The sequence below is a fragment of the Hemiscyllium ocellatum genome (assembly GCF_020745735.1).
Source record: "Hemiscyllium ocellatum isolate sHemOce1 chromosome 27 unlocalized genomic scaffold, sHemOce1.pat.X.cur. SUPER_27_unloc_15, whole genome shotgun sequence".
Classification (NCBI taxonomy): domain Eukaryota; kingdom Metazoa; phylum Chordata; class Chondrichthyes; order Orectolobiformes; family Hemiscylliidae; genus Hemiscyllium; species Hemiscyllium ocellatum.
Window position 1 is genome coordinate 567,610 of NW_026867482.1, and position 24,384 is coordinate 591,993.

Below are 24,384 nucleotides of genomic sequence, written 5' to 3' on the forward strand. Positions count from 1 at the left end.
ACACTCAAGGGCAAATTTTTCATCTCCAGAAAGTCTTAGACTGAACACGATAACATTCACTTTGAAATATTGTTCTTCCAAACTTTACCAAGCACATCTTCCAGATTCAAAATCCCACAATGACACTCAGTTTTGTTATGATTTTTAATTTTGAAGAGAAATTTGAATATCCAGTGATTAACTGGAAGGACTGTTCACGAGGTTTTCACATTTTTAAACAAAAACAAATCAACTGGATTAAATTAGCAGAATAGCACGTATGGCTTTAAATCTAGTTTTCTTTTGTGTGACGGAGCAGATCTACACCAGATGAGGATCTAATACCTGGATTTAGGCTATTGTCAGGAGCTTTTATTAACCACAAAATGGCATCTCAATATAAAGTAATAGAACAATATGGCTTCAGGCTGCAAATTAACACGGTGTTTAAAATGGCTAAAAGCTGCATTTCTGCATTCCTGAGCTAACTGAATTACAGATTAAGCAAACAATGCCTTCTTCATAGTATGGATCTAATTAAGCTAGATAGGACATTATTGACTATCCTAGCTAACCTTGAAGCACAAGTATGAGGAGATAATGCATGTGAAACTACATTGTTTCCCAGGAAATATCATTGGGTTAACCTGTTGTCCATTATATAATTTTGTTACATTTTATTGGATTTACTCTGTACTTACAGCTGTACTGTCTCTGAAGAAACATATAAAGATTGCTTTTTGTTCCAAGTTAATCACGCAGTTTCTCCAAGGTACACAGAATCTTTTAATATCTGTGTTGCTGGACAAATCCTTGCCCGGCCGTTACAAATTAAAGTGTGAAACCTTGCTGAAGCAGACCATACTCCTCGTGTTCATTTAACTGATCTCGGAACTGAGACACCCCTCCCGGGGATTGAGATCTTCAACTCTCACTGTGGTTTTGGTGAGAGCCATGATTACAGAGACTTGTGGGAACGTAGAGGATTTTTAACCCCCATGGGGCAGGCTAATAGTAATGCCGTTTTGTCCAATCAATCTTGCAGCTATCAAGATGTTCAGCTCACGCTGAGGCAATGGATACAGTCTCCAAAGGAATGAGCAGATAAATACTGCTGCCAAGCAGACAGCCTTACACCCCAAAACCCGGATAGAGACAATATGGAGATAGGAATGTCAGGCCTGGGTATGGGACTGAAATCACAGGAGAGGCCCCCTGTTGAAGACCACAAACTATGGCCTCAAATAGGGTACTCCCTCGATACTCAAAGCGAAATGTGAGTGATCCCTGATGGACTGGTTTGTGTTCCTTCTTTGCTGCAGCCTTTTTCAATTGATTATGTGCTTTAATGTACATACTTGGGCAAGGAGGGAATGGTTAATACTGTATTACAAACCTGATGTCACCCAGATTTCCAGAAAGCAGCGAGGAAAAGAGCTGAAGTGTATTTAATTTGTAAACATACAGGATGCATGCTGTAAGAGGGATGCCCTGAGGTTGTTAAACACCTCCCTGCCTGGTAGGCCGTTTTCCGCTATCTACAACTTGCTTTTATAGAATCACCTCGCGTACATTGTTATGAATATTGTCTAATAAGAGTAGATGTATTCAGTAGATAAATCAAAACAATCCCAATGGCTGAAACAGCTGACACTGTAGTTTTGGACAAGTGGGAAATATTTGCATCAGTTCACCAAAACTCTTCAAAGTTTACATTCACGGGTCCGCCAAGTTTCTCAGCATTAGGACTGGAGCATATTGGAGCTGAGATGGAAAGGCCCGTTCCTAGTCCTGCTGGTTCCCCGTTCAGCAGGCAAGGTCATGGGGAGGCCGCATAGACACACACAGCACAATGCAAACCAGCGCCACCTCCTGGAGGAACACCAGAAGACCCCGTCAGAGACACATCTTCAGCCTTCATCCGTGAATGGCTCAGTCTCATCATTCTGCCTTTCACTGCACTCTTCCTTATCTTTCTTTCTCTAACTTTGTTTGATTGGGCCTGATAACCTCTAGTAAACAGAAATTACAGTTTAATACTTTTTTGTACAGGACATACCTTTATGCAGAAAAGGACAACCTCTCCAGCTGCTGGGTTTGTGCCCATATTCCCACTCACTCCAAGGGAGGGATCCCCCTGAGATCCATACCTTTTAATGAATCTGACCCTGCTGAATGGGGGCTGCATCAGGGTCATTCTGCTGCTGTCACAACTTCTCACATCCGTCTGGTTTCGTAAGAGGGTGAGCACCCCAAACTCTGACAGGGATAATACCCATCTCCGCTGGCAATCAGTGGGATATACAATGGATACATTCAAGGGTTGGTTCCAGCCACAATACGATCACTCCTGTGATGTTTGGGCACCCAGTGCGAAGTGGGGAGGACAGGTCACAGGACCTCCTCGTGGGTCTGCTCCTGGGCCTGGCCAAACTGGCCATAAACAGGTCCAGGCAGCAGGCCGTGGAGGGGGTCATTAGGGCCGACTGCCTGCCCCTCCTCTGTGGGTATGTCAGAGCCGGGGTGTCTCTGGAGAAGGAGCACGCGGTGCCAACCAACACCTTAGGACTGTTCAGAGAGAGGTGGGCACCGCAGGGAGTGGAGTGTATTATTTCCCCCTCCAACTCTATTTGGATTTGATCGCTGCCCTCCCCCTCACTATTTGATCATGCAGCATTGCCCTCTGAGAGGGGCACTGCTTGTCACTGGCCACTCAGGTGTTTCCTTTCTTCCTGGTGGTGGAAATTGAATAAAGATTTGTGCACTTGTTGTCTTTCACTGTGTCTCACACCTGCACACACACAACATGGATGTGGGGGAAATATAAGCACTCCTGAAGTTGGGCAGTAGTGTGGGGGTAGAGAAGAGAAAAAAATACAACCCCTCCCATACACCCCCCTCCCTGTTCCTCACCAATCTCACAGCCATGACTCCACATCTAGGAAGTATTTGCATCAAGAGTAAGCATCCCTCAGGATGGCAGGCTGGTTTCAGTAAGTGTCTGCACTCCCTACTCCTTCCTTTAACTGCTTACCAGCCCACTGCAGACAGGAGCATACTTAACCTCAGGGGTGCCAACAAGACTGCCATCAATTCCCCATTTCCCAAGTTTTGGATTGGAACCCAATGCAATCATTTGTTGCCCTTCAATGGCACTGATTTCATTTGTGGCCATACGGCCTCCCCCTGGCTGTCTACCTCCTGGACTGGCAGCTGGGATTTAGGTTATAGTGTCCCTTTCCTTTACCACTCCCACACTTTGCCTTTTGAGACTTCCAAACCACAAATCAAGAGAGTGCTCACAACTTTTCAGCACCTTGTCTCTACCTTCTCTCCTCCCTCTGCTACCCTCCACCTTGAGGTTGAGGGTTAGTGAATTGCTACCACTCTGGAAGAGATTGCCACTGCAACATCTTCAGCCTTTGACCTGCTCAATGCAGGGATGGTCACTGTCTGCACCATTACTCTCCAAAATCACATTGCCCTTGACTCCCTGTTAGCCAAGAAAGGAGGCACTTGTGCCCTTATCGGCTCTGACTGCTGTACCTACATTCCTGACTCCAGTGACAAAATTACTAACATTGCCGCCCACATTGGCAAGGTGGCCTCCTCCCTCCATGACACTACTCCCCGTTGGGACCTTTGGACATGGATGGGTGGCTGGCTTGGCTCTTGGGCTTCCACTCTCTTCCAGGGCCTTGTGCTTCTCATTGCTGGTTTTGTTCTGCGAGCACATGGCATTATTTTCCAGAAACAGTGCTGTGCCCATTTCAGCTGCCTTCTGATGCCGAATAGCCCCGCATTTTCCCAACTTGTGCCGCTTCTCATTTCTGACATTTCCGCACCAATGGATGGTTTCACTGACACTCTCTCTCCTGATCCTGGTGACCTGGACTATGACAGTTACCTTGGCAACTCTAAACCCCCATCGCCAACAAGCCCCACTGGGTCCGCTACATCCCTCCTTTTGCCGGTTCCTCTGAACTGACCTCCTGATTTGGTGAAAGGAAAGAAGGAAGGAATTGTGGGAGAATTATTATATTCTGGTCAGCTATTTTGTCACATATTAAAAACCTGGAAACCACATTCAATCTCACTTAGTGCCTGCTTGCCAAAGCTTCTGTTTCCCAGGCTAAGATTGTGTTTCCCAGGCTCAACAGAGACACTCGGCCTTGCTGCTACCTGATAAAATTCTTTCCTTGCATGGGAATATTCTTCTCTTTGCAACGACCTATTGTATACTTAGCAGATTCTAACCAAAACTGTCCAGACACTACGTGACTGGGCAAAGTGCCTCAGTTTGCTCAATATCCTGCAATTAAGATTGCTAATTGTTAAATGATTGTGACCTATATAATCACACAACTTTGTTTGTCGTCGGAGTGACTTGTGATTATTAGGTCGACTTGGCTCTCCCTGTGAGCTCTCAAATAAACAGTCAATAACTCAAGGTTTGTGAGTCATGATTACTTATCCAATGCTTATTGGACTACTACAAGCAAGTCGCCCACAGCATAATCCACTTCCATCCCCAAAATGGATCAAGAGGCCATCCTTTTTTGCCAGACAAGTAAATGTCTCAAGCTCAGGAAACAAAGCCTGTCAAACATTAATCGACACAGATGTAGACCAACCTTTTCCAGAGTCTGTCCCTTCACCTCGATTGACTTCCTTTTTCCCTCAGCTCCCACAAACCAACAGCTGAACCCAAGGATGTGAAAAGAAATGGGAAAGGGGGCGAGAAAAGAGAGTGCGGTACTCCCAGATGTTAAACAGAGGAAGGAAGTTGCAGTCTGGAATAAAACTCAACCTTCATTCAGAGAGAGAGGTGGAGCAGCAACTTCAGAAGCTCATGGTCAAAACCATCCGCCTTCAGACAATAGGAGGGCTCTGATTGGCAGTAGGACCAGGCTCCTTCCGGTCCTTCAGGGTTTCCCAAAGGTTCGTCTCCCCGTCCATCAGAGCGATGAGGGGCGGGGCCCCAAATCGATTTCACACATGCGCACCATCAGTACTGCTCACGGCCGATAGAACGGTTTATTGATCGCATGGGATTGTGGGTGTTACATCAGCCATTAAAGAGATGAAATCAAGCGTTCCATATGCCTATTTAACCGTCCTTTTCTGTATGTTGGTGACGTATACGTCAGGAACTAATCTTTAATCGATATTAGATTGATACACTGAGTGAAACACTGCAGGCCTTCAACTCTAAACACTATTTCCAATTCGGTGTCAGTGCAGCACTCTTTATTTGTCCTCACATCAGGACAGAATCAAAGCCCTATATCTGTTCCACCTGAACCTCGATTTTTGTTTAGTTTGCGGGTTCCAAACCTCTGTTTCAATCATTTATTAAAAGTTACTCATGGTACATGTGCATCGCTGGCTGGCCAGCATTTCGTTCCCCTTGAGAAGGTGACCCGCCTTCTTCAACTGCTGTGATCCATAATGGTACGGTGACCCACAATGTCCTTTGGGTGGGAATTCCAGGATTTAGACCCAGAGACACTGAAGGAACAGCAATATGTTTCCAAGTCAAGATGGTGAGTGGATTGAAGGGGTATTTACAAGAGATTGTGTTCCCAAGTATCTGTTGCCCTGATCCTTCTGGATGGAAGTGGTTGTTGGTTTGGAAGGTATTTTCTAAGGATCTTTGGTGAATTTCCGTGGTACATCTTGTACACCGTACGCATTCCTGCTTCTTAACAGTGGGCAGAGGGAGTGGATCTATGTGGAGATGGTGCCAATCAAGCAGGCGACCTTGTCCTGGATGGTATCAAGCTTTTTGAATGTTGTTGAAGCTGCACCCATCCAAGCTGGTGGGAAAGTATTCCATTACACTGCTGACTTGTGTCTTGTAGAAGATGGGCAGGGTTTGGGGAGTCAGAAGGTGAGTGACTCGCCACAGTATTCCTGACCTGTTGCCTGCTCTTGTTGCCATTGTGTCTGTTGTTAGTCTAGTTGAGTTTCTGGTCAATGGTAAACCCCAATGACGTTGAGAGTGGGGTGTTTAGTGACAGTAACACTGTTGAATATCATGGGGCAGTGGTCAGATTATCTCTTCTGGGGATGAGTCATTGTTTGGCATTGGAATGGCATACATGTTACTTGCCACTCCTGAGCCCATTGGATATTATTAAGATCTTGTTGCATTTCAAACTGAACTGCTTCAGTTTGTGAGGAGTTGTGAATTGTGCTAAACATTGTGCAATTATTGGCGAATATCTCCACCTCTGACCTTATGATGGAGGAAGGTCATTGATGAAGATGGGTCAGCCTAAGACACTACCCTATGAATTCCTGCAGAGACGTCCTGGAACTGAGATGACTGACCTCCAACAACCACAGCCATCTCTCTATATACCAGGTATACCTTAACACTTAAGATACACAATAATATTTCAAAACTAATTGATGGAATACATATGAGACACCCCTCTTCTGGGAGCCTTCAGTGCAAGTTTTTCTGTTCCAGGAACAATCTGATAAGTGTTGACTGTCATTAACCCTTTTTGATCTTGGCCACACACTGCGCCTCCTGTCCATTTCTCCCCCGCCACCCACAGCACCCCGTCCATTCACCCCGCCACTCAAGCGCCCCCTATCCATTATCCCCTGCCACCCCGGATGCCCCCTATCCATTAGCCCCCGCCACACAAAGTGCCCCCTTTCCATTCACCACCCCACTCCAGCACCCTCTATCCATTCTACCCGCCACTCACAGCCCCTTGTCTGTTCCATCCACTGCCCTCAGTGCTCACTGTCCATTGTCCCGCCAACTGCAGCGCCCCGTCCATTCTCTCTCCAGCCCCAGCCTCTTGTCCATTCTCGCTCTTTCCTCTGAACGCCCTGTCCATTCTCTGTCATGCAACCCTCTGCATCCCTGTCGTTTCTTTCCCCGTCCTCTGTCCCCTCCATCTATTCTCTCCCCACCGTCTGCCCCCCCCCACTATTCCCTCTCACCACACCCTCTGTTCAATGTCCATTCTCCCCCATTCTCTCTCCCCTCGTCCCATTCTCTCCCCTCCCCATTCTCTCCCCCTCCCCATTCTCTCTCCCCTTCCCATTCTCTCTCCTCTCCCCCATTCTCTGTCCCCTCCCTCCATTCTCTCTCCCCTCCCCATTCTCTTTTCCCTTCCCCCAAGTCTCTCTCTCCTCAGTCTCTCTCCCCCCATTCTCTCTCCCCTCTTCCATTCTCTCTCCCCTTCCCCCATTCTCTCTCCCCTCCCCATTCTCTCACCCCTTTCCCCACTCTAACTCCCCTTTCCCATTCTCTCTCCCCTCTCCCCCATTCTCTCTCTCCCACCCCCATTCTCTCTCCCCCACCCCGCATTTCCTCTCCCCTACCTCCGCATTCTCTCTCCTCTCCCCATTCTCTCTCCCCTCCCCATTCTCTCTCCCTTCCCCCATTCTCTCTCCCCTCCCCATTCTCTCTCCCCCCACCCTCCCATTTTCTCTCCCCTCCCCCATTCTCTCTCCCCTCCGTCTCTCTCCCTCCCCATTCTCTCTCCCCTCTCCCATTCTCTCTCCCCTTTCCCCCATTCTCTCTCCCCCACCCCTATTCTCTCTCCCCTCCTCCCCATTCTCTTTCCCCCACCCCTGCATTCCCTCTCCTTTCCCCCATTCTCTATCCCCAACCTCCCCACTCTCTCCCCCCACCCCCACCCCCCACTCTCTCTCCCTACCCCCCACACCCATTCTCTCTCCCCACCCCCTCCCCACCCCCATTCTCTCTCCCCACCCCCATTCTCTCTCCCCTGTTGTGGGGAAAAACACCAGGCTCGGAATCAGAATTGGGGTTCAATGACAGAGTTTATTGCACAAGGAAATCCCGGGGCTCCGGGGAGAGAAAGACACCAACAGCACAGTGTCAGCTGCGAGACTTCTCTCGACCCGGAGCATACGTCAAGAAACTTTTATACATCTTGTGATACAATCGGTCAGGGATGAGATTATTGTCTTTGTAACATGATTTGTTTATGGTAGTCCTTGCAGAATCGTTGATAGTTGATACAATCATTGTCAGTTCAGGCACAGCCTTTGTTAATTTCCGCACAGTCGTTGTCAGTTTCAGTGAAGACATTGTCCATTTCAATGTCTGCATGGAAATCCATTGTTGTAGTAATGGGCACTAATTGCTCTTCCTGAGAAGGAGGATTCCTGCAGCCCTGGCTATTAGCATTTGGGATTGAGTCTGTACCAAGCTGTTAGCACTTCTATAAGAGGTGCAAATGTGTTGCTTATTCCTGATGAAGGGCTTATGCTCGAAACGTCGAATTCTCTATTCCTGAGATGCTGCCTGGCCTGCTGTGCTTTGACCAGCAACACATTTGCAGCTGTAATCTCCAGCATCTGCAGACCTCATTTTTTACTCTTCTATAAGAGGTGTTGGTCGGACCCAGACACTTCGGCCGGCAGTGTTCATTACTCATGTGTATTCTCTCCCCCACCCGTCTTAAACTAATCACCTGGGTTGTGAGTCCGTTGTGCTGGCATTCTGGTGGCTCCCAGGCAGTGTCTGTATCTGCTCTGCTGTTTCTCTCAGTATTGTGATCCGGCGGCCATCTAGTGTGTCAATTTGGCCAACTGATGGCTCAGTGTATCCTGTGTATCCGTGTACCTAGTGTCACCCTGCCCTGTGCCATCTCCCACTTCTCCGCCACGCCCACTCTCTCTCCCCTGCCCAATCTCTCTATCAACCCCACTTATTTTCTCTCTCTCTCTCTCTGTTCCCCTCCCCCACAGTTTCTCTCTACCCCGTACATTTTCTCCCCCTCTGACCCCATCCATTCTGTCTCTTTTCTCCCCAGCCCCCACCACACCCGTCCTTTCTCATGCCTCGAACCAGCTTTGACCGCTGGATCAACCACACACACACACACACACACACACACACACACACACTGACTCTACCTGGGAGCCGGGAGGGGTGAGAAATGGCTGATCTTCAAAATTGAGAATACCTAAAATGATATCTTCAGAAACATCATTAAAGTCAGAATGCACATTCAAGTTTTTCAAAGAGCTGCTGAAATCTTTCTGAAACTTTCACTGAAATAAGCGCAGTCAGGCCACAGCTCAGGAGAGGCTGGGAGGGGTGAATGGGCGAGACTGAGGACTGCAGATGCTGGAGATTAGAGTGGTGCTGGAAAAGCACAGCAGGTCAGGCAGCATTCAAGGCTTTTGTCTGAAATGTCGATTTTCCTGCTCCCTTGGATGCTGCCTGACCTGCTGTGTATTTCCAGCACCATTCTGATCTTGATTGTAATGGGTGAATGGCTGAGTGAAGTTGTTCCAACTATCTAGAAATAGCGTCACAGAGCACAGAAACATACCCTTCGGTCTATGCCGACCAGATTTCCTGAATTAATCCAGTGACCCATTTGCCAGTATTTGACCCCTTATCCCTCTGAATCTGTCCTATTCATATCCCCATCCAGATGCATTCTAAATATTATCATTGTACTATCCGCCACCACTTCCTCTGGCTGACACGCACCATCGTCTGTGCAAAAAGGTTACCCCTCAGAAACCTTCCCCCTCTCACCCTAAACCCGTGCCCTCCAGTACTGGACTCGCCTCCCCAACGTGGGGAAAAGACATACAAAAGTTGAGCAGACAGACAGAATGCAAAAGTAATGAAGTGTCGAACCACAGGGAAAAACAAATTGCAGCTCTACCCCTTTTTTACCTTTTGGCACTTGGACTCTTAAAATCTGACACAAACACCTGCATGCCCAGTGAGCATACTGCGCATGTTATCCGGTGTCAGTAACACAGTACGCATGCCCACTGGTGTCAGCAAAACTCTGGGGGATGTTCATCGCGTGCCAGCTGTTCCCCAAGTTTACACTCGGTCTTCCCGATGTAGAGAAGACCAGACTTTCCAAAACGTGGAAAATGCAGTATCTCAATGTGAAGTTATAGCCATTGCTGTGAAAAAAAGCAGAAAGGAGATGTATACCCAGGATACCCAGCGGTCACCTCATCTATGCCCCTCGTGATTTTATAAACCTCTGTCAGGTCACCTCTCAACCTCCTGTGATCCAGTGAACAAGTCCCAACCTATTCACCTCGATGGTTGTGAATCTGCCAACAATCTGATGAATGTTGGTGCAGGCTTGAAAGACCAAACAGCCTACTCCTGCTTCTGATGTGCTCTGTGTGTGTGTCCAGGACAGCAAGAGAACATAAGGCATCAGAGCAGAAATTGGACCATTCGAGGTTTGCTCTGCCATTCAATCATGGCTGATAGGTTCCTCAGCCACATTCTCCCACTTCATCTCCATAACCCTCCATCACCATGAAACTCAAGAACGTATCCATCTCAATCTTAAATATCCTCAGTGACCTGGCCTGCACAGCCTTCTGTGGCAGTGAATTCCATATATTCGCCACTCTCTGGCTGAAGAAGTTTCTCCTTACCTCCATTCTGAAAGGTCTTCCCTTTACTCTGAGGCTGTGCCCACTGGTTCTAGTCCCTCCAACCAATGGAAACACCTTTCCAACTTCCACTCTGTCCGGGCTGTTCAGTATTCCTTGTTTCAATTCGGTCCCCCACCGAGTGTGGGCCAGTTAACCAGCATGAAGCAGACCCTTCAGGATGAGTTACAGCAGGGATTAGGTTCAGCAAACTGAGAATGGAGGGAGAGTGTGTGGGATGGAGATTTTCAACTTCAAAGGAATAAGAGAGGAAAGAAAGCTCACTATGAATGAGAATTGATCAGGTGAGCTGATGGGCCAAGGAATGGCAGTTTAGTTTAGAGAAGTGTGTGGTTTGCATTTTGGTCAAGCAATCCAGGCAGGACTGACACAGTTAAGGGGGATGTTGCAGAACAAAGAGACCTTGGAGTGCAGGTTCATAGTTCCTCGAAAGTGGAGTCACCGGTAGACAGGATAGTGAAGAAGGCATTTGGTATGCTTTCCTTTATTGGTCAGAGCAGAGAATACATGAATTGGGAGGTCATGTTGTGGCTGTGTAGGACATTGGTTAGTCCACGTTTGGAAGACTGCATTCATTTCTGGTCTCCCTGTTATAGGAAAGATGCTGTGAAACTTTTGAAAGGGGTTGGAAAAGATTTATAAGGCTGCTGTCAGAGTTGGAGGGTTCAAGCTACAGGGAGAGGCTGAAATGGCTGGGGATATTTTCCCTAGAGCATTGGAGGCTGAGGGGTGACCTTATAGACGTTCGTAAGGGGCATGGATAGGGTGAATATCCGAGGTCTTTTCCCCAGAGTCCAAAACTAGAAGGCATATGTTTGAGGTGAGAGGGAATTTTAAAAAGCATTTGGACGGGTACATGAAAAGGAAGGATTTCGAGGGATATGAGCCACATGCAGGCAAATCGGAAGTAGATTAATTTAGGATATCTGTTGGGCTGAACAACTTGGACCAAAGGGTCTGTTTCCGTGCTGTATGACTCTAATCTTCTTCAGTGAAAGCAGAAGTGTGATTGTGAAGGCTGGAGTTTCAGAGCAGCTTTCAAAGATGTTTTGTCCTTAATGGGAGCAGAGGTTACAATGAAAACTTGCATTTGTGAGACAGCAACTGAGTGAGTGAGTACATCCGAGGTTTTGGTGGAAAGTGGGAATTCATTGCTCTGTGGGGATGAAGCTTTACCCTATCCAGTCCTTTCTGCTGGTGAATGAAACCAGGCTCAAGATTAGGAGGAGTAAATTTAGGACAGAGATGAGGAGGAACTGCTTTTCCTGGAGAGTAGTGAATCTTTGGAATTCTCTGCCCAAGGAAGCAGTAGAAGCAGCTTTGTAAAGTATATTCAAGACACACATTTTGCAATGGTAGGGGAACTAAGGGTAGTTGGGACAATGCAGGGAGGAGGAGCTGAGACAATGGATAGATCAGCCATGATCATAATGAATGGTGAAGCAGGCTGGACGGGCAAAATGGCCTATTCCTGCTTCTATTACTCCGAAACTATAACCCTGCATTTCCCATGGCTAACCCTCCTAACTTCCATGGACATTATGGTCAATCCAACTCAAGGCCGGTGAGTAATGCAGTGATGTGGGAAATGAACATCAGAGAACGATAGAAAGGGACAAGGGGAGTAAATGTACCAGCAATCAAAACTGGATTCTAAACATCACAAAAATTAAAATTAAAAATGGTGTGTCTGAATGTGTGCTGCATTGTGACAAAAGTGAAGGAATTAACTACACACATTGAAGTGAATGATTGTGATCTGACACTCCCTACAGAGACATGGCTTCAGAATGACAAGGATTGGATCCTGAATACTGAGGGTGTCCTCAAATGGGAAGCTAGGTAAAGGTGGAGGGTTGGCACTGCTATTGAAAGCACTGATCACAGGGTAGTCTGGTGTCACCTCGGATTTCAGGTCCTGATTTCTCTGTCCACTGTTGATCTCCCTGTTCCCTTCTAATCTTCTGGAACAATAAAGCATTCAGCCAATCAAGCCCCAACCCACAATCTCCCAGCCTGTCAACCATCCAGGCAGTGTAGTCACAGCAGGGAATCACACATGAAAAATGAAACCAAATTTGAAGTAAGTAGGTGCTTGTGTTTAATGTTTGTTCATTAGGAAGTAAACCAGAAATAGGGCTCTCCCAGGATTCTTATACTGCCCTACTTGAGGAATTCTCTTCCCCCTTATATCTAACTATTAGTACCCAGCTATGATTTACAACAATACTTACACCAACAGAAGTAAGGCATCTGTTCTCAAATAGGTAGAGACATACAGAATGGAAATAGACATTTTCTCTCTTTCATGCACACACACACCACACACTCTCTGTCTCTCTCTCTCTCTCACACACACACACACACACACACACACACGTCCACAGGAGTGAATGTATGTTTGCAGAATTATAATTGCAAAGTTGGGCTGAAATGTCACTTTTTGTTATAAAACTTTCAGTTCTCTTGAGAAGGTGCCTTACAGGTAGTTCTGGGATTTGCATGTTAATGATGCCTGCAACCCATTCGAAAATGGGTTGTTCAACATGTCATTTCAGTGGCAGGACACTGTCATGTTTTTCCATAAATTCTGTGTCTTACGACCTTATTCTCCTAATGAAGGAGCAGCACTCCAAATGCTAGTGCTTCCAAATAAACCTGTTGGTCTCCAACCTGGTGTTGTGTGATTTTTAACTTTATCCATTTTAGGGGGGATTTGCTATGCTAAATTATCCATAGTGCGTAGGGATGTGCAGGTGAGGTGTATTAATCAGGAGGATTGATATTGAGCAATGGTTGAGGGTGAGTTACCCTTTGGAGGGTCGGTGTGGACTGGTTGGGCCGAGTGGCCTGCTTCTGCACTGGGGATTCTCTGAAGGGAAGGAATTCCTGCGAACTGTGCAGGGCAGCGCAGGCGCAGTGCGGGGTCCCGCTATCGGTCGAGTCTCGCATCTCGTCCCGACCCTATCTCTTGCCCCGACCCTATCTCTTGCCCCGCCTCCCATCCCCTCCCCCACCTGCGACCCATTGATGGCGTCACAATGCGAAAGTGGCCCTGTCAGTTTCAGAGTGAAACTCCCTCCCTCTGGACAACTGTTCATCCTGGAGAGGGGAGAGGGGGGAATCTGTTCACTTGTAGCAGCTGGAGTGAATCCAGGGAGGGAGCAGATTCTGCAAACTTCATAACCTGGGCGAGGAGGGACGGAAGGATGGCGTGGGACTGTTTTCCAGAGTCTGAAGGGGCATGGATAGGGTTAATACTCAAGGTCTTTTCCTTCAGATGGGGGAGTCCAGAACGAGAGGGTAATAGGTTTCAGGTGAGGCCAGTGGGGGGAGATGTAAAAGAGATCTCAGGGGCAACATTTTTGATGGAGAGGGTGGTGCAGTTATGCAATGAGTTGCCAGAGGAGGTGGTGGGGTCTGGTACAATTCCAACAGTTAAAAGGCATGTGGATGGGTGCATGAATATGAAGGGTTTAGTGGATCGGGACCAAGTGATGGCAAATGCGACTGGAGTCTTAGAGATATACAGCACGGAAACAAGCCCTTTGGTCCAACTCATTCTTGCCGAACAGATAGCCAACCCAATTTAGTCCCAGCTGCCAGCACCCGGCCAAGTGATGGCAAATGTGACTGGATTAATTTAGGATATCTGGTCAGCTTGGACAAGTTGGGCCAAAGGGTTTGTTTCCGTGCTGTATGACTCTAATTGTCTTTGGTGAAAGCAGAAGTGTAGTTGTGAAGACTGGACTTTCAGAGCAGCTTTTAAAGATGTTTTGCCCTGACTGGGAGCAGAAGAGTTTCACTGAAGTGTGTCGGTGTTAATACCTTGATGTCTCAATTCGCTCCCACCTTCCTGGGGTCGTTAACCATTTTGTTCCACAAATAGCTGCATTGCAGGTTACTCCATGAATTGACACACTTATATTTGCTTCCCAGATTCAGACTGTTGCTTACTGTCAACTGTATCCCAGTGTTGTGGAGTTATCCAAAATGCAGGGAGATGTTAGTCTTGACGTTTTTGCATTTCTGCCCCTGTAAGATCCTGACTCAGCACCTTCAGTTAGAGTGGAGTGAGGACAGAGGGGGAAAGAGATGGGATGGTGCTTTCAATTTTGTGGAATAACAAAAGAAAAGAATGTTCCACAGAAAGTAGAATTCCTTGTTCAGAATTTCTACCCTGCACTGACAGTGATGACCTTTGTAATCTCTTTTTATGGACTATTTGATTATCTGAAGACAGAAGTTTCAAAATCAACAAGTGAAGGCTGTTTGCCCAAAATGTTGACTCTCCTGCTCCTCAGGTGCTGCCTGACCTGCTGTGCTTTTCCAGCGCTGCACATTTCAAATCTGACTCTCCAGCGTCTGCAGTCCTCACTTTGAAAGTCACTCAGTCCATCAGGACCGTAACTATGATTCTGTGAGAAGGAGCAAAGCTTTTTGGTTTCTGTTTCAGTACGTTTTCAGCATCAGTGGGACTGGATGAGAGACCCTACCATTGCAGGGCACTGAGTGTGGAGCCTGAAGCAGTTTTTGGGCCTGGAAAGAGGAATTCACATCGGAGAGAGTCTCTACGTGCGTTTGTGTGTGGCTGAAGCTCCGGCCATGGAGAAACCAGAGGAATCCCGCCCCGCGGAGAAACTGTGGAAGTGTGGCGACTGCAAAAAAGGCTTCCGTTTCCAATCTGCCCTGGAGACTCATCAGCACTGCCACACTGGGGAGAGGCCATTCCCCTGCCCTGTCTGTGGGAAGGCCTTTACCCAGGCCTCCAACCTCCAGACCCACCGGCGGGTCCACACTGGGGAGAGGCCCTTCCGCTGCCCCAAGTGTGGGAAGGCCTTCAGGAATTCCTCCCACTTGCTGACCCACCAGCATGTCCACACGGGGGAGAGGCCCGTCGGGGGGAGAGGCCCGTCAGTTGCCCTGAATGTGGGAAGGCCTTCAGCACATCCTCCGCCCTGCTGAGGCACCAGCAGGTCCACACGGGGGAGAGGCCCTTCAGCTGCCCTGAGTGCGGGAAGGCTTTCACCAATTCTTCTAACCTGCTAAGCCACCAGCAGGTCCACACTGGGAAGAGGCTGTTCCCTTGCACAGAGTGTGGGAAGGCCTTCAGGTATTCTTCTCACTTGCTGACCCACTGGCGGGACCACACCGGGGAGAGGCCCTTCAGCTGCCCCGAGTGTGGGAAGGCCTTCAGGCATTCCACCAACCTGCTGACCCACCGGCGGGTCCACACAGGGGAGAGGCCGTTCCCATGCCACGTGAGCGGGAAGGCCTTCAGCATTTCCTCCCACCTGCTGAGGCACCAGCAGGTCCACACGGGGGAGAGGCCCTTCAGCTGCCCTGAGTGCGGGAAGGCCTTCACCCGCTCCTCCCACCTGCGGAGGCACCAGCGAGTTCATGTGCCATCACAGGGGGATTGAAGGAATGACGGCTGAGTGCCGTTATCGACTGGAGTATCAGCCTGGTTCAGGGGACACCCAGGTTCGAATCCCACCGCGACAGATGGTGGAATTGGAATTTGGTCAGAAATCTGGAGTTTAGAATCTAACGGTGAAACCACTGTCGGTGGGGTGGGGGTGGAAGAAGTCCCTGTTCTTCTTTTAGGGAAACACACTGTCGTTGTGGGAGAGGATTCACTCAGTCGTCCAGCTGCATCCTTTACCCGGTCTAGCCTACACATGACTCCAGACCCACAGCAGTATGATCGACTCTGCAATGCCCATCCAACTAACTTGGATACAGGATACGGGTTGAAAATGCTGAGTGAGGCAATACTTTCTCTGGGTACCAAGGATCCAATTCCAAAGGGACAACTTGGTGGTGACCAATAATGAAGAAAGTGAGGGGTTGGAGAGAGTGTGTGCATTTTGACTGTGAGCTGTTTTAAAAACATTGCTGCGTTTTCTACACCTTTCTGCTGGGAGATTCTGAAGCTGTAACAAAGTTGGGTTGCAATAAAGATTACCTGAACTTCACACCGAGCTCAGACTCTCATTGAGAGCTTGGAATTGCAACAGGTTTTTGTTTTAAAACTGCTCATTTCTTACAGGTGAAAGTGAGAACTGCTGATCAGAGTCAAGATTAGAGTGGTGCTGGCAATGCACAGCAGGTCAGGCAGCATCCAAGGAGCAGGAAAATCGACATTTTTCGGGCAATGTTGATTTTGCTCCTCAGATTGCTGCCTTACCTGTTGTGCTCATTTCTGACAGCCTCCTGTACTATGTTTCCAATGTTGTGTATCAGTTGCAGCAGTGAATGAGTAGCCAGTGTTGTTAGAAATTGTGAATTTTTCAGGAGTGCAGGTACTATATCATCCCATTGTCATTGTACAATTTCCTGGCAGCACTGGGAAGTGGTGGCTGTGTCCACTGGAAACGATCTGGAGGTGCCGGTGTTGGACAGGGGTGGATAAAGTTAAAAATCACACAACACCAGGTTATCTTCCTTTGGTTTATTTGGAAGCACTGGCTTTTGGAGTGCTGCTCCTTCATCAGATAGCTGTGGAGCAGAATCATAAGACACAGAATTTATAGCAAAAGCTGATGGTGTCATGCAACTGCTAAGATATTGAATAAATCTAGATTGTCTTCCATCTTTTACCATGGGTTGCAGGTTTCAGTTCATTAATATGTAAACCCCAGAACTACTTTGAATTCACCTTCGAGATGGTTTAAGGTTTTATAAAAATAGGTGACATCTCAGCTCAGATCCTGCACAAAAGGTGTGAGGTTCGAGTCTGTATCCCAATCTTGAATCAGATTGGTTCTATTAACTAAAGTGGGAATTTTATACAATATTACATGCAGTTTGTGTGCTTTTTGAACAAAATTGAATATATCTGCAAATGCAATTTCACCCCATAGACTTATGTGAGACTGTGTGTGCATGAGAGTGTGCGCGTATACGAGTTTGTGCATGCATGCTAATGAAGCGTGTGTTTGATGGAGTATAAGCTTGGGAGACGGTGTGAGTGTTAGGGTGTGTGTGAGTGTCCGAGAGAGCGTGACAGATGAAGGCAAAATGTTGTTAGCATTTTGCTAAAACAAGGAAGGGCAGAACTTGTACAGTTTAAGGTAGGGCCCTGCGTTGTGTTGGAGAACAGAGACATGGTGGGGGAGGGGTTCAGGTACATAAAGTTAAACATTTCTCAACATCAAGTTATCGTCCAACTGGTTTATTTGGAAGCACGAGCTTTCAGAGTGCTGCTCCTTCATGGGATGTTTGTAGAACAGGATCATAAGACACAACCACCTGATGAAGGAGCAGCGCTCCAAAAGCTTATGTTTGCAAATGAGCCTGTTGGAGTATCACCTGGTGTGGTGTGAATGTTAACTTCGTACACCCCAGTCCAACACCGGCATCTCCAAATTGGGGACATAGTTCTTTGAAAGTTGCATCATTGGTAGACAGGGTGGTGAAGGAGGCGTTTAGCACACTTTCCTTCATTGTTCACACCGTTCAGTGCAGGAGGTGGGACATCACGTTGAGGTTGTACAGGATATTGGTGAGACCACGTGTAGAGTACTGAGTACACTTCTGGTCGCCCTATCAACGACCACAAGTTGATGGGTGACCTTATTTCGATTTATAAAGTAATGGGGCGTGTAGGAAAGGTAAATGTCACAGGGGGGGAGAAACGGTGCATCTCCCCTTTTTTTTACTTCTCTTGGCATTTGGACACTTCAATTCTGCCAGTAACAGCAGCATCACCAGAGAGCATACTGCGCATGCTCGCCGTTACGAGGATGAAACCGCGCATGCTCCTCGCAAAGCACGCGTCACGGCTTTCTTTTGGTGGACCAATCGGAAGCACTGGAGGACCGGAAGGATACCGGTCCTCCTGCCAATCAGAGCCTTCCTATTGTCTGAATGCAGAAGTTGGAACACGAGCTTCGGAAGCTGCTGCTCCTCTCTCTGAATGAAGATTGAGTTTGCTCCAGACTGTAACCTCCTCACTCCGTCACCCATCTGTGAGTACGGCACTCTCTTCTCAACTCCTTTTCCTTTTATTTTCATTCTTGGATTCAATCTTTCACTTCCCTTTCCTTTCGGTTGCTGCAAATGAATGCACGGCGTGGACCGATTCGGGACAAGGTTTTCATAAACAGAGAGTGGTTCATGTATGGGATGAATATCCAGAGGAAGTGGTGGATGCACGGACAGATACAACGTTTAACCGATACTTGGATAAGTACATGAATAGGGAAGGTGCGGGGGATACGGGCCAAACACTGGCAAGTGGCACTAGTTTAGTTTGAGAACATAGTCAGCGTGGAATAGTTGGGCTGAAGGGTCCGTTTCTGTGCTGTCTGACCGTAACTGTTCTGTTGTGGTCTTAAAACCATTTTCTTGCCTTGTACCTGCTTCTAACACACAAATCACTCAAAAAAACCCCACCTCAACCACACAACATAAATATCCACACTTTGTTCAAAAATCAGAGGAACTCAGCCTTGAATATATTCAATAACCCCCCTAACTGCAGGAAGACATCCCCACTTCTAATCCCAGTTCATTTTGTGATTTATACCACTTGCTTTGCTGATTGCTTGCTGCACTTGTCTGACAACTGGCAGTGACTGGTGTAGAAGGACGCTGAGGCCTCTTTGTACATCCACACATCATTCCTGATGAAGGGCTCGGGCCTGAAACGTCAACACTCCTGGTCCTCAGATGCTGCCTGTCCTGCTGTGCTTTTCCAACCCCAAACGTTTCGACTCTGATTCCAGCAGCTGCAGGTCTCACTTTCTCTACATTGGATGCTGAGGGTTAACCTTATAAATGTTTAAGGGGCATGGCGAGTCAATACCCCAGGTCTTTTCTCCAGGGTAGGAGAGTCCAGAACTAAAGTGCTTGCTTTTAGGTGAGTGGGGAAAGGGACATGAGGGGCAACCTTTTCACACAGAGGGTGGTGCATTTATGGAACTGCCAGAGGAAGTGGTGGAGGCTGCAACAAGTACAACATTTAAAACCCATCTTGATGGGTATGTGAATAGGAAGTGTTGAGAGGGATATGGGCCATATGTGGGCAAATGAGACAAGATTAGTTTAGGATATCTGGTCAGCACGGACGAGTTGGGCCAGAGGGTCTGTTTCTGTGCTGTAATACTGGAATTGTCTTTGGTGAATGCAGAAGTGTGGTTGGACTTTCAGAGCAGCTTCCCAAGATGTTTTGCTCTTATTGGGAGCAAAATAAATTACAATGAAGTCTTTCATTTGAGACAGCAACTGAGTGAGGGAATACATCTGGGAGTTTGGTGGAAAGTGGGAATTCATTGCACTGTGGGGATGAAGCCCTACCCTATCCAGTCAAATCTGCTGGTGGATGAGACCAGGCCTCAAGTTGAAGGGAGTAGATTTTAGATTATATTAGATTACTTAGTGTGGAAACAGGCCCTTCACCTCAAAAAGACCGCACCAACCCTCTGAAGAGCAACCTTCCCCCCCCCCACATTTACCCCTTCACCTGACACTACAGGCAATTGAGCATGGCCAATTCACCTAACCTGCACATCTTTGGACTGTGGGAGGAAACCCACACACAGTTGCCCGAGGCAGGAATTGAACCCGGTTCTCTGGCGCTGTGAGGCAGCAGTGCTGCTCGCAGTGCCACGGTGCCATTTAGAACAGACGAGGAGGAATTGCTTTTCCTGGACAGTAATCAATCTATGGAATTCTCTGCCCAAGGAAGCAGTAGAGGCATCTTCATTAAGTATATTCAAGACACAATTGGATGGGTTTTCATGGTCAGGGAGATAAGGGTAGTTGGGACAATGGATATATCAGCCATGATCAGCTCGGATTTCAGTTTCCCACACCGTAAGATATTGGTCTGTTCTCTGTTCTGCTAGATTTCTGCTGAAGCCTTGACCCCCACCCCTACACCTTCTGGAACAATAAAACATTCAGTTATGCAAGACTCAAGCCACAATCCCCCAGCCTGTCAACCATCCAGACACAGAGTGTAGTCCGAGCTGGGAATCAAACAAAAGAAAAGAACAAAATTAGAAATAAATAAATGCTCATGCTCATGCTTAATGTTTGTTCATGAGGAAGTAAGCCAGAAATACGGCTCTCCCAGAATCTTATACTGCCCAACTTGAGGCATTCTCTCTCCCTAACATCTAACTATTCATACGCAGCTATGGTTTACAACAATATTTACACCAACAGAAATAAAGTATCTGTTATCAAGTAGACATAGGGATATACAATACAAAATAGACTTTTCTCTGTCTCATTCACACACATATACATCCATGGGGGTAAATTTGTATTTGCAGAATTATATTTGCAGAGACATTCTATTTTTTCTCAAAAATGCACAATATACAGGCTGTTCAATCCATGTAATATTTTGTAAATTCCACTTTGGAAATAGAACCAATCTGACTCAAGATTGTGATACAGACAGACCCTGATTTCACACCTTTAATGCATTGTCAGAGCTGAGATGTCACCTTTTTCTTATTAAACTTTGAGTTATCTCAAGAAAATGTCTTTGAGGAAATTCTGGGATTTACAAATGAACGATACGAGCAGCCCATACTAAAAGATGAAAGACTTAACAATCCAGGGTTTTTTGATATATCATTTCAGTGCACTGTAATGTTTTTCCATCCATTCTGTGCCTTATGATTTTATTCTCCACGATCACCTGATGAAGGAGCCACGCAGCGAGTGCTAGTCATAGAAATGTACAGCATGGAAACAGACCCTTCAGTCCAACCTGCCCATGCCAACCAGATATCCCAACCCAATCTAATCCCCCCTTGCAGCACCAGCCCATATCCCTCCAAACCCTTCCTATTCGTATACCCATCCAAATGCCTCAAACGTTGCAATTGTACCCACCTCCACCACTTCCTTTGACAGCTCATTCCATACATGTACAACCCTCTGCATGAAAAGTTGTCCCTTAGGTCCCTTTTAAGTCTTTCCCTTCTCACCTTAAATCTATGCCTTCTAGTTTTCGACTCCCCCACCCTGGGGAAAAAGACCTAGGCTATTTGCCCTATCCATGCCCCTCAAGATTTTATAAACCTCTCTACGGTCACCCCTCAGGCTCTGATGCTCCAGGGTAAAATAAATGCTCCAGTTCCCCTCTCAGTCTGTGTAACCAGTTAAAGCTCAGTTCACTGGTGGTTCCTTTCGGAGTGCTTCTCTGCTCACACTGATGTCCAGTACCTTTTGAAGCAGGTCGAATGGATTTCTCTTTCCAAATTCAACCCCCCAATGATATTGAGTGACCCTGTCAGGTTTTGTTATGGAATTTCTTCCAAGGTTTCTGTCTGCAGATCCTCCCCTTCTGATACCCAGTTAGCAAAGTTGAAACAAGTCATCACTTTCCATACCGAATAGAAATTCTGGTTTATATTGTGTGTGTCTGTGTGTTTAAAGTACTAACCCAGTAACATACGACTGGTATAATTGATTTAAAATACACAGGAGACGTGAGGAAGGAGATGTCAGGACCTGGCACACTCTGAACCCTAACAGGGTGTTCCAAGTGGTAGTGAAAACATTTCAAAATGAAGTGGATGGCCAGAAACACCGTGCTTCTGTGGAAGCACAGAAACAGTCCATCTCATCCATGCTGACTAGATATCTGAAATTAATCTATCCTATTTACCAGCACTTGGCCCATATCCCTCTAAACCCTACCTATTCACATCCCCATCCAGCTGCCCTTTAAAAGTTGTATTTGTGCCAGCCTCCACTTCCTCTCACAGCTCATTGCACACACGCACCACCCTCTGTGTGAAAAAGTACCAATCTATGCCTTCCTCATCCCCCGTTTTACCTGTACTGATACCTTCGGGGATCTCTGAACTTGGACAGTAAGGTCCCTTTGTTCCTGAGCACTCTGTAGTGATCTATTATTTATTGCTTACTTCCTTCCCTATTAAGATGAGGTGTTGTCCCTCCAATTTGATTCGTTGTGGCAATAGAGGAGGCCAAAGATGGTAATGTCAGAAAGGGGGTGGAAGGGGAATTGAAATAGGTGGTGACTGGGAACTCTGGTCGGCTCTGTTAGGAAGATGTTTCCATTGTTAGGACAAATTAGGATCCGAAGGTACAGCCTTAGAGGAAAAGGAAGACCCTTTCGTTGGGAGATAAGGAAAAACTTCTTCAGCCAGAGAGTGGTGTATCTATGGAATTCACAACCACAGAAGGCTGTGGAGGCCAGATCATTGAGCGTATTTAAGATGGAGACAGAAATGTTCGTGTATCAAGGGGATCAAGGGTTTCGGGACAAATGGGCTTGAGAAAGTTAACAGCCACAATTGAATGGTGGAGTAGACTCAATAGGGTGAATGGCCTAATTTCAGCTCCTATGGTCTTATGATATGCTGATTTGTGAAGGGATGATGAGTGGGCAAAGAGATGAAGAGGGGAGTAGAATTAAGGGGAAGCTGGATACAGACACAAGGGAGAAAGAAATACAATAACCGTACAATAAATTACAGAACTCTTAAGAGCACTAGCATGAGATTAGGCTAATTGGGAGCACTGTTGTTTGTGATATATCTAAATGATTTGGAGGAAGGTGTAGGTTGCCTCATTAGCAAGTTTGCAGTTGACACTAAGACTGGTGGAGTAGCAGATAGTGAAGGGGACTGTCAGAGAATACAGCAGAATGGAGAATAGACTGGAGAGTTGGGCAGAGAAATGGCAGATGGAGCTCAAGCCAGACAAATGTGAGGTGATGCATTTTGGAAGATCCAATTCAAGAGCGAACTATGCAGTAAATGGAAAAGTCCTGGGGAAAACTGATGTAGAGAGAGATCTGTGTGTTCAGGCCCATTGTTCCCTGAAGATGGCAATGCAGGTCAGTAGAGTGGTCAAGGCGGCATATGGCACACTTTCCTTCATCGGACAGAGTATTGAGTACAAGAGTTGACAGGTCATGTTACAGTTAGATAAGACTTTGTTTCGGCCAGATTTGGAATACCACGTACAGTTCTGGTTGCCACATTCCCAAATGGATGTGGATGCTTTGGAGAGGGTGCAGAGGAGGTACACCAGGATGTTACCTGGTATGGAGGATGCTAACTATGAAGAGTGTTTGAATAGATCAGGATTATTTTCATTGGAAAGACGGAGGTTGAGGGGGGACCTGATTGAAGCCAACAAAATCATGAGAGGTATAGACAGGGTGGATAGCAAGAAATGTTTTTCCCCAGAGTGGAGGACTCCGTTACCTGGGGTCATGAGTTCAAAGTGAGAGGGGAAAGATTTAAGATATGTATGGAAAGTTCTTTACGCAGAGGGTGCTGGGTACCTGGAATGTGTTGCCAGCGGAGATGGTAGGGACGGGAACAATGGTGTCATTTAAGATGTACCTCAACAGATACATGACAGGGCAGGGAGCAGAGGGATACAGATCCTGAGAAAATAGGCAGCAGGTTTAGATAGAGGATCTGGATCGGTGTAGGCTTGGAGGGCCGAAGGGCCTGTTCCTGTGCTGGAATATTCTTTATTCTATCGGGAAAAGACACCTGCCACTCACCTGATCAATGGCCCTCCTGATTTTACAAAGTGTTATAAAGTGTGCTGGACACTCAATGGAATAGAGGCTATTGTATTTGACTTTGATCTACCTGTGACCATTGGGAAGATGTTTCCATTGGTAGGAGAGACCAGGAGCCGAGGGCACAGCCTTAGACCTTTTAGAACGGAGATAAGGAGAAACCTCTTCAGACAGAGAGTGGGGAATCTGTGGAATTCACTGCCACAGGAGGCTGGGAGGCCAGGTCACGGAGGGTATTTAAGACTGAAATAGATGGGACAAACATGATTTACCATCCGGTGTGAAAGGAGTGCACTTCCTCAGCTCCTGCAGATCTTTGGCCCGGGGAACGTGCAGTCCCAGCCTCAAACAGCATCGGTCCCACGGGAAGCAAAGGGAGCGAGAGCGGCCAGTCCGGCAGAAAGGAAGCCTCGCTCCCTTCC

General features: G+C 47.1%; 1 protein-coding gene and 1 pseudogene across 3 annotated transcripts in view; both read left to right on the plus strand.

Moving 5' to 3' along the window:
• Positions 1-15,788, plus strand: part of LOC132807364 (zinc finger protein 271-like) — a 51,980-nt pseudogene extending 36,192 nt beyond the window's left edge.
• Positions 15,789-18,298: 2,510 nt separating this feature from the next.
• Positions 18,299-24,384, plus strand: part of LOC132807349 (zinc finger protein 239-like) — a 32,573-nt gene continuing 26,487 nt past the window's right edge. For all 3 annotated transcript variants that reach the window (XR_009641954.1, XR_009641951.1, XM_060821579.1), the window contains exon 1: positions 18,299-18,398. The gene's annotated coding sequence lies outside the window, so the exon portion shown is untranslated. The remainder of the gene's footprint in view (positions 18,399-24,384) is intronic.